Source organism: Emydura macquarii, unplaced genomic scaffold, assembly GCF_026122565.2.
Source record: "Emydura macquarii macquarii isolate MOO-44397 ecotype Brisbane River unplaced genomic scaffold, CSIRO-AGI_Emac_v2 contig_2978, whole genome shotgun sequence".
NCBI classification, from domain to species: domain Eukaryota; kingdom Metazoa; phylum Chordata; order Testudines; family Chelidae; genus Emydura; species Emydura macquarii.
The window spans coordinates 55,014-62,483 of NW_027133115.1; the positions used below are offsets into that span (position 1 = coordinate 55,014).

General features: G+C 61.4%; 1 long non-coding RNA gene across 1 annotated transcript; it reads right to left on the reverse strand.

Annotated features, from left to right (window-relative positions):
- Window positions 1-975: 975 nt before the first annotated feature.
- Window positions 976-5,848, reverse strand: LOC137167731 (uncharacterized). Its single transcript, XR_010924181.1, has 3 exons — window positions 5,736-5,848; window positions 4,872-4,973; window positions 976-2,941 (listed from the first exon to the last, which is right to left on the reverse strand). It is a non-coding gene; the product is annotated as an uncharacterized lncRNA (long non-coding RNA).
- Window positions 5,849-7,470: the final 1,622 nt, after the last annotated feature.

The window sequence follows — 7,470 nt, forward strand, 5'->3', positions numbered from 1 at the left end:
CTGTGCAATGTTCCTAACACTTGCTTGTCTCTACTGGAAATACCTCCCCCGCTGCATCCTAGGACCGCATTAGCCATTCGCACAGCCGCATCCCACTGGCGGCTCATAGTCATCCTGTGATCACCCAGTACACCCAGGGCTTCCTTCTCCTCTGTCACTTCCAGCTGATATGGCCCCAGCTTATTGTTAGTTCCTACGTGCATCACCTTGCCCTGGGCACTGCTACATTTCATCCCATTTCTGTTACTCCAGGTTACAAAGTCGTCCAGTTCTGCTAGGATCTTCCGGTCCTAGTCCGGATTGGCCATAGCTTCCCACCTAGTGTCAGCCGCAGGTTTTATTAGCACACCCCCACGTTGTGTGCCAAGGTGCCTAATACAAATGTTAAATGAGATCGGTTCCAAGACTGATCCCTGAGGAGCTCCACCAGTAACCTCCCTCCAGCCTCCCCGCTCTGACCACTAGTCCCTACTCCCCTCCCACCGCTAGGCATAGAACCCAGGAGTCCTGGCTCACAGCCACTCTAACCACTCAGTCTTATCACTACCGAACCAGCAAGCACGTTGCCTTTAAGGCCAGGAACACGCTATCTTGGTTCCCTTCCCTCCACTGAGCCACCAGCCGCTCACAGCACCTGGGGCTATTGCCACAGATCTCGATGAACTTGCCCCATCCAATGTCCCTGCTCACCCGTTAGTGTCAGCGGTGGGATCAGATCCGAGTCCCAGCTGCCAACACAGGCCCATGGTCCAGGTAAGATACGGGAGAACGATTCTTCGAATCTCTAAATCACTGAAAGGAGATTAAAGGGTGAGAGTTTCTTAGGGGAGCCGACCCAGCTGAGATCAGGGCCCCGTTGTGCCGGGCGCTGCCCAGACACAGGGAGAGACTCTGCCCCAACAAAACCACAATTAAAATAGACAATAGGTGGGAAAGGAAACTGAGGCATAGGGCAGGGAAGCGACTTGCCCACTGAGGTACAGCAGGTCCATGGCAGACCCTGTAGTAGAAGCCAGGGCCCTGTGTCCCACTGCAGTGCGCTAGCCACGGGAACACACGGTCTCACCACAGCTCAGGCTAGCCTTGACAATACCCTGGGAACTTCCCAAACACAGAGTGTGAGCCAGTCCCTGTGCGTCGAGCTCTCAGTGTAAGATATGGGGACTGAACATGGCAGGGCAACATCGCCCTGTGCTGTTAAACAGCGGCCGTGCCCCACCCCAGAGCAGGCTGCATTTCACTGCTGGTTGAAAAGATCAACAGCTGGGCAAGCTGTGACGGGGGCTGAGATCATATGGGGGAGACCACACTAGATTGAACTACTGTTCAGAGAGAGCATGGCATTTGGGTTAGAGCTGGGACTCCTGGGTTCTTTCCCTGGCTCTTGGAGGGGAAGTTTTCAGACACACCCTGGCCCTGAGACGCTCGCTGGCCAGTTGTACCATTACACAGAGATCGTTCTCAGAGCGGTTTGGAAACAGCAGACGCTGGCTCTGCCCAGGATGTGCTCACAGACACACCGAGAAGGGACCCGATAAACAATGTAGTTATCGGAGAGGAGGCAGCAGAGGCAGTGATGGGGCTGCAGAGCTGCAGGATGGGCCGGGGGGCTGGGTAGGGGGCCCTCTGCTCTTGCAGTCAGTGCTGGCCCCGATACCCCAGGGGGGCACTAGCGGGTGCTGTGCAGCAGGGAGGGGGTGGGGGGCTCAGTAGGGGGCTCTCATCTCCCAATCCGGGATGGTCTCTGCTTGTGGTGCTCTGCTGTTCCCAGCTGAGACACTGAACCCGACCCTGCCCCTTGTGGCTGTTAAACCCCCATGGCTCTATCTCAAGGTCCCTGTCACACCCCAACATGGTAGTTCCTTTCTGCCTCCCCTGCATCTCCGCACACGTGTCACCTCCACACAAGAAGCTTCCTCCGGTCCTGCCCTGAAACCGCCCTCCACGTTGCTGTGAGCTGTCAATCAGCCAGTGCACTCCTCCCCAGACGTGGCTGCATTTCACCCCCGAGGCTGTGAGCCCTGCACACAGGGATGGAAATGCAACCAAGCCTTGCTCCATTGGGCTTTATTGGCTAGGAAATTATTTTATGAGGGGCCTAGGTGTGAAACACCGGGCTGCTCTGCCGATCCTGCGGCCGGATGATGCTGGGGGCATCGCCCAGCACAGACGAGCTGTCTCCCAGAAACGCTGCAGGTGAATCATTCCCGGCCCCTTTCCCCTCCCAGGCCTGCAGAGCGCTGTGTCCCGGACGGAGATGGCCCTTGTGCTGTTCCCTGCCCTTTGCCTGCTGAGTGGTGAGTATTGTCACACAGACCTGGAGATCTTTGCTCCCTGCTGATGGCCAGGCGGCGGAGGGGGGAGGAATCTCCAAAACTCCAATATCCCCTTCCCCAGTTCCCGAGGGAGTCGGCAGGGCTCATTGTCACCCACACGCCGGGGGGGAAGGAGCTCAGACAGCCCCACAACGCAACATCACCGACTCTGTGTTAAAGCCCCTGATGGAGGGGCCGGGTGGTCAGCTCGCCAGGGCCAGGCACCGTCCTGATGTCCAACGATTCGTGTCCCCCACAGGCGCCTACACCCAGGAATGGGGCGTGACATTCGCTCCAGGGCCCCTTGCTGGACGGGTCGGGTCCTGCGTGACCATCCACTGCTCCTTCAGCTACCCTGCAGGGGAGACTGTCACAGCCGTGATCTGGATACTGGGCAGTGATCAAACCGTGTATCACTCGGACAACAATCGCATCAACTCTGCCTTTAAGGGACGCGCCCGCTACCTGGGGGACCTGCAGAACAACTGCTCCCTGCGGCTGGCCCGGCTGCGCCCCAGCGACCAGGGCACCTACCGCTTCGTGTTTGAGACAGTGAGAAATGGCTGGACAAGTGAACCAGGACAGCAGCTCAGTGTCTCCGGTAACCAGCTTCCCTCCGGCACCACCTGTTCAATGCAGGGCATGTGAATAAGCTTAGAGAACCACACACAGACACACACACACACACACACTCACACACACACTCACACTCAGAGCTCTCACAGGGAGCCACAGACACACACACAGACAGACAGACACACACAGACAAACACACACACGCCCCATTTCTGCCCTGCTCTGCAGTCCCAGACCTCAGCGCTGCCTCTCTCACATGCTCACATGCTGCTGGGGCACTGGGAGCGTGTTGTCTAGTGGTCACAGCTGGGATCCAGGACTCCTGGGTCCTCTCCCCGGCTCTGGGAGGCAGTGGGGGGCAGTGGTGAGAGCAGGGGGACCTGTGGCTCAGATCCCCAGGCTGTGCTGGCAGAGCCGTGTCTCTGTCTAACCCGTGGCCTGTGCTGAAGAGCTGCTGAGACGGACCCTGCAGCCAGCGAGAGGCAGCAGGTGTGAGGGGAATCGGAGGGGGGGGTGCTGGGGCCCGATGTGTGGGGCCCCCCATAGCAGCTGTGCCCCTCCGGGCAGTCCCAGTGCTCCCCATGTCTCTAGCTAACGTTTGCCCCTGCCCCAGCGCCCCCAAGCCCTCGTTGCCCCGGCAGCCGAGCGCTTGACTGGGCCGTGCCCGCCACCCTGGGGGCTGCTCCCCTCCCCGCAGCCAGGCCGTGGCCCCTGGGATCGGGGCCAACCCAAGGCCCCGCAGGGTTCAACGGCTCCCGACCCCCCTCTCCTCACAGCCTCTCCGTGCCAGCCCCGCCTGGGGAGCCGAATGGACCCGGGACCCTCCCTCGCCTGCTCCGTGCCGGACGCCTGCCCCCATCGCCCCTCCTGGTACGACGCAGACGGCGCGCAGCGGAGCCCAGGGCAAACCCCGGCTGGGGAGAAGGCGACCGAGCTGCCGATATCCCCGTCCCGGCTGCCCCCCGGCGTGGCGCTGAGATGCCAGGTGGACGGATACTGGGATGGGTGCGGCTCCGACCAGCCCCAGCCCCCGGGGCCAGGTGAGCCCTGCTTCCAGACATGGCCTGGGCGCAGCGGGGGGCTGGGAGTCAGGACGCCTGGGTTCTATCCCCAGCTGTGGGAGGGGAGTGGGGTCTAGTGGTTACAGCACAGGATGGGGGGTTGGGAGCCAGGACGCTTGGGTTCTATTCCCTCAAAATCTGTCCTGTGGCTCTAGCTAATGTCCTTGCCCCGGGCGGCTGGAGGGGAGGGACCTGCCCCTTCGTTCAGGGCCCCGCTGACAAACTCTCGCCCTCAGTCGCCCCGAACGTGCCCAGCGTGGAGGTTTTGCTGCCGGGAGGGAAGACGGCGATAAAGGCAGGCGATGGGTTTATGCTGCGCTGCCAGGCTGGTGCCCTGGGGCCCGGGGCCGGGTACGTCTGGTCCCGCAGGGACGTGTGGCTGCCAGGAGCCGGGCAGGATTTCCGCACTGACAAGGCAGACGTCTCTGACGGAGGGAGCTACTTGTGCGGTGTCTGGGTGTCCGGCCCCGGCTGGGCGTATCTGAGCCTCTCTGCGAGGGAATCGGTCGAAGTTCAGGGTAAGCAGCGAGGGCTGGCGAGAGCCTCCCCCCTCCCAGCCGCCCCCACGGCTCCCCACACGGCCTCTTGGAGCCACCCCACGTCCCCTGCCTCATCCCCCTGCGTCGTCCGTGCCAGCCTTGTCTCCCGGCCTCGTATTCCAGCCCCGCCTTCTACACACCATGTTTGGTCAACTCCAGCGCGGCCGGCTCTGGGCTCCCCCCACCTCCATCACGCCCCCACCTCCATCGTTCCCCTGGCTGGGTCCATCAGTGACAAATTCAGTTTGTGCCCCCAACACAAGCCCCCCATCTCGGCCAGGCCCTGTCCCCCCCATTACCATCGTCTGCTGTAACTGCCAGTGATGTGAAAAGAGATCTACGGGGGGCGGGAGGGGAGAAGGGCAGGGCTGGGGTTGTACCTTTGCCGTAAGACCAGGGCGGAAGGGTCGTCGCGGGCAGCGCAGTGGATAAAGACTCGCCATGAGCGCCCAGTCCGGTCCTGGGTGCAGGAACAGGGGAATCTGGAATAGGAGCAGAGGTTATTTTCCCTCTGGGTTTGGCCCCGGTGCGACCGCTGCTGGGGTCCAGTGTCCAGACTCCAGGAACTACATCTGCTTAGCTTCACCAAGGGAAGGGACAGGGTGAGTTGATCCCCGTCTGTAAGGCCCTACGCAGAGAGCAGGGATTTGAAAATGGACCCGTCAGCCTAGCTCAGGGTTTTCAACCTTTTTTCACTTGTGAACCCCTAAAAAATTGCGAATGGCAGTGCAGCCCCCATGGAAATCTTAGACCCGGTCTGCGGCCCCCAGAGCTCCACAGACGACGGGTTGAGAATAAAGGTCTTAGAGGAACCTCCTCCCTTGGGGCAGCCCCCGTGGGTCCCACTCTGCCTTCAGGGCCAGCCCCGTGGCCTCAGCACCTCTGAGACGGAGCCACTGGTCTCCAGCCCCCTTGCTTCACCCTGGGAGCTGTGCCCGGCGAATCCAGCTCGGACAGCTCCTTGCACGCACTCCCGGGAGCCGGGCACCCCAGCCACGCCCGGCAGGGATGCCTTTGCCTTTTCAACAACGATCATCGGGTGAGGGACCCCACAAACAGGCAGGGTTCAAGTAAGCGTGTCTATTAACCACACGCAGCACGCCAGGCTGAGCCACATGCACACCCGGCAGCTCCAGCTGCCTTCTAAAGCATGCAACACGGTGAGCGCCCCAGAGGGCTCACCACCTATTTAAAGCGACACCGCACCGCAGGCTGGCGCTCGGCACAAACCCAGTTTTTCTCACCCTTTTCACAGCTCCGGTCTCCTTCTGTTTCCAGATGCCCCGAAAGGCGTGAATCTTAGGGCTACACCCGGGACTGTCCTGTGCAAAGGGGACCCGGTGAAATTAAGGTGCCGTTTCAGCAGCAGCGTCCCCGCTGCCGTCACCTACACCTGGTACAAGGATAACAGCAGCCTGGGGCTGTCCCAGCCGGAGCTGGCGCTTTACAGCGTGACACCCACAGACGCTGGGGAATATCGCTGCGAGGTTCACAACCAGGTTGGGCTGGGCCGCTCGTCCCCCGTGGTCATCACTGTCCTAGGTAGGTCTGGAAGGTCCCTGGCATCCCAGGACGGCTGGCACAGCTAAGGTTCAGGCTGGCAAAGCCCTGGGCCGCGGCTGTCAGCACCCAACACCCGTGACGTCAGCCTCCGTCTTCCCTCAGGCTACGGCAGGTGCCAATATCTGAGCCCCGGCCTTGTGGCCGGCGTCTCGGTGGCCAGCCTGGTCCTCGTTGTCCTCGTTAGCGTGGGGGCTCGTTACCTGCTCAGGAGACGCTGGCGGCAGGCTGCGCAGGGTAAGAGGCGCACTGCTTCAATGGGAACAGGGGTGTGGCTGGTGCCGGGGACTGGTGAATTGGGGGGGAGGGCGGGGCCGGTGGGAGACCCTTGGGGGGATTCAGGGACAGGGGGGCTGGTGTTTGGGGGGGCTGGTGGGAGACCCTTGGGAGTGTAACAATCTTGCGGTTTCATTAAATAACAAAGCAGTGAATGAGGAAGGAATAAAACTTTAATAAAACCAACAGGAGAGCAGCATCCCTGGCGACCTGCTGCACACCCAGCTGTGTTCCCTTCCCAATTTCCACCCCACCCCACTGCCTCCAGGGCGCGTCTCCAAATTCCTATGTTCATCCCACTGTCCCTTATGAGGGAGTGTCTCTAAATGATAAACTTCTAAAACGTATTTCTACAGCAGAGGTCCCCAAAGGGGGCAGCGGGGCCTGGCACAGGAGGAACATTTGTGGGAGGGGGGGAAGTGGCGGAGCCCGGGCTGGCTCCCACAGGGGACGGGAAGGAAGCACCACCCAGCCCCGCTCTGCCCCCATCTCCTCTCTGGCCCCACCCTCGGCCAGAGCCCAGGGCAGCTCGTGGGCCAGCTCCTGGCCCCACCACGGCTCCCAACCTCAGCCCCCCAGCCCCAATAGTGGCCCCGACCACGCCCTGCTCCTGCCCCTGGCTCCCGACAGCAGCTCCGTGAGGGTTGGGGGGGGCATGATCGAAAACGTTTGGGGACCACTGCTCTACAGGGAGGGTTCAGAGGGGTGGGAGCTAGTGGTCGGGGGCCCCTGGTGGCAGATACTTGGGGGACACGGGTGGGCGGCTGGTGGAAGACATATGAGGAGATTTGGGAGATGGAGAAGACACGGGGGAATTGGGGGGGTTCAACCAATGGATTTAGGGGAGAGACTGTGCGTGGTTTGGGGAGGTGGAGGCGGGTGGTTCAGGGGGGCTGTTGGGAGATACTCGGGGGAACACACTGGTGGGGGGCTGGTGAGACACATGAGGTTGTTTGTGGGGGGCTGGTGGGAGACAATTGGAGGAATACGGGGGGTTGGGGCTGGTGGTGTGAGAGGAAACACCCGTGATTTGCAGGCTGGGGGGGGGGGGGGGGGGCATTGGAGACACTTAAGGGGATGGGGCAGTTGGTGGGAGACTCATGGGGGGATTCAAGGATCTGGTGATTTGGGGGGACCCGGATT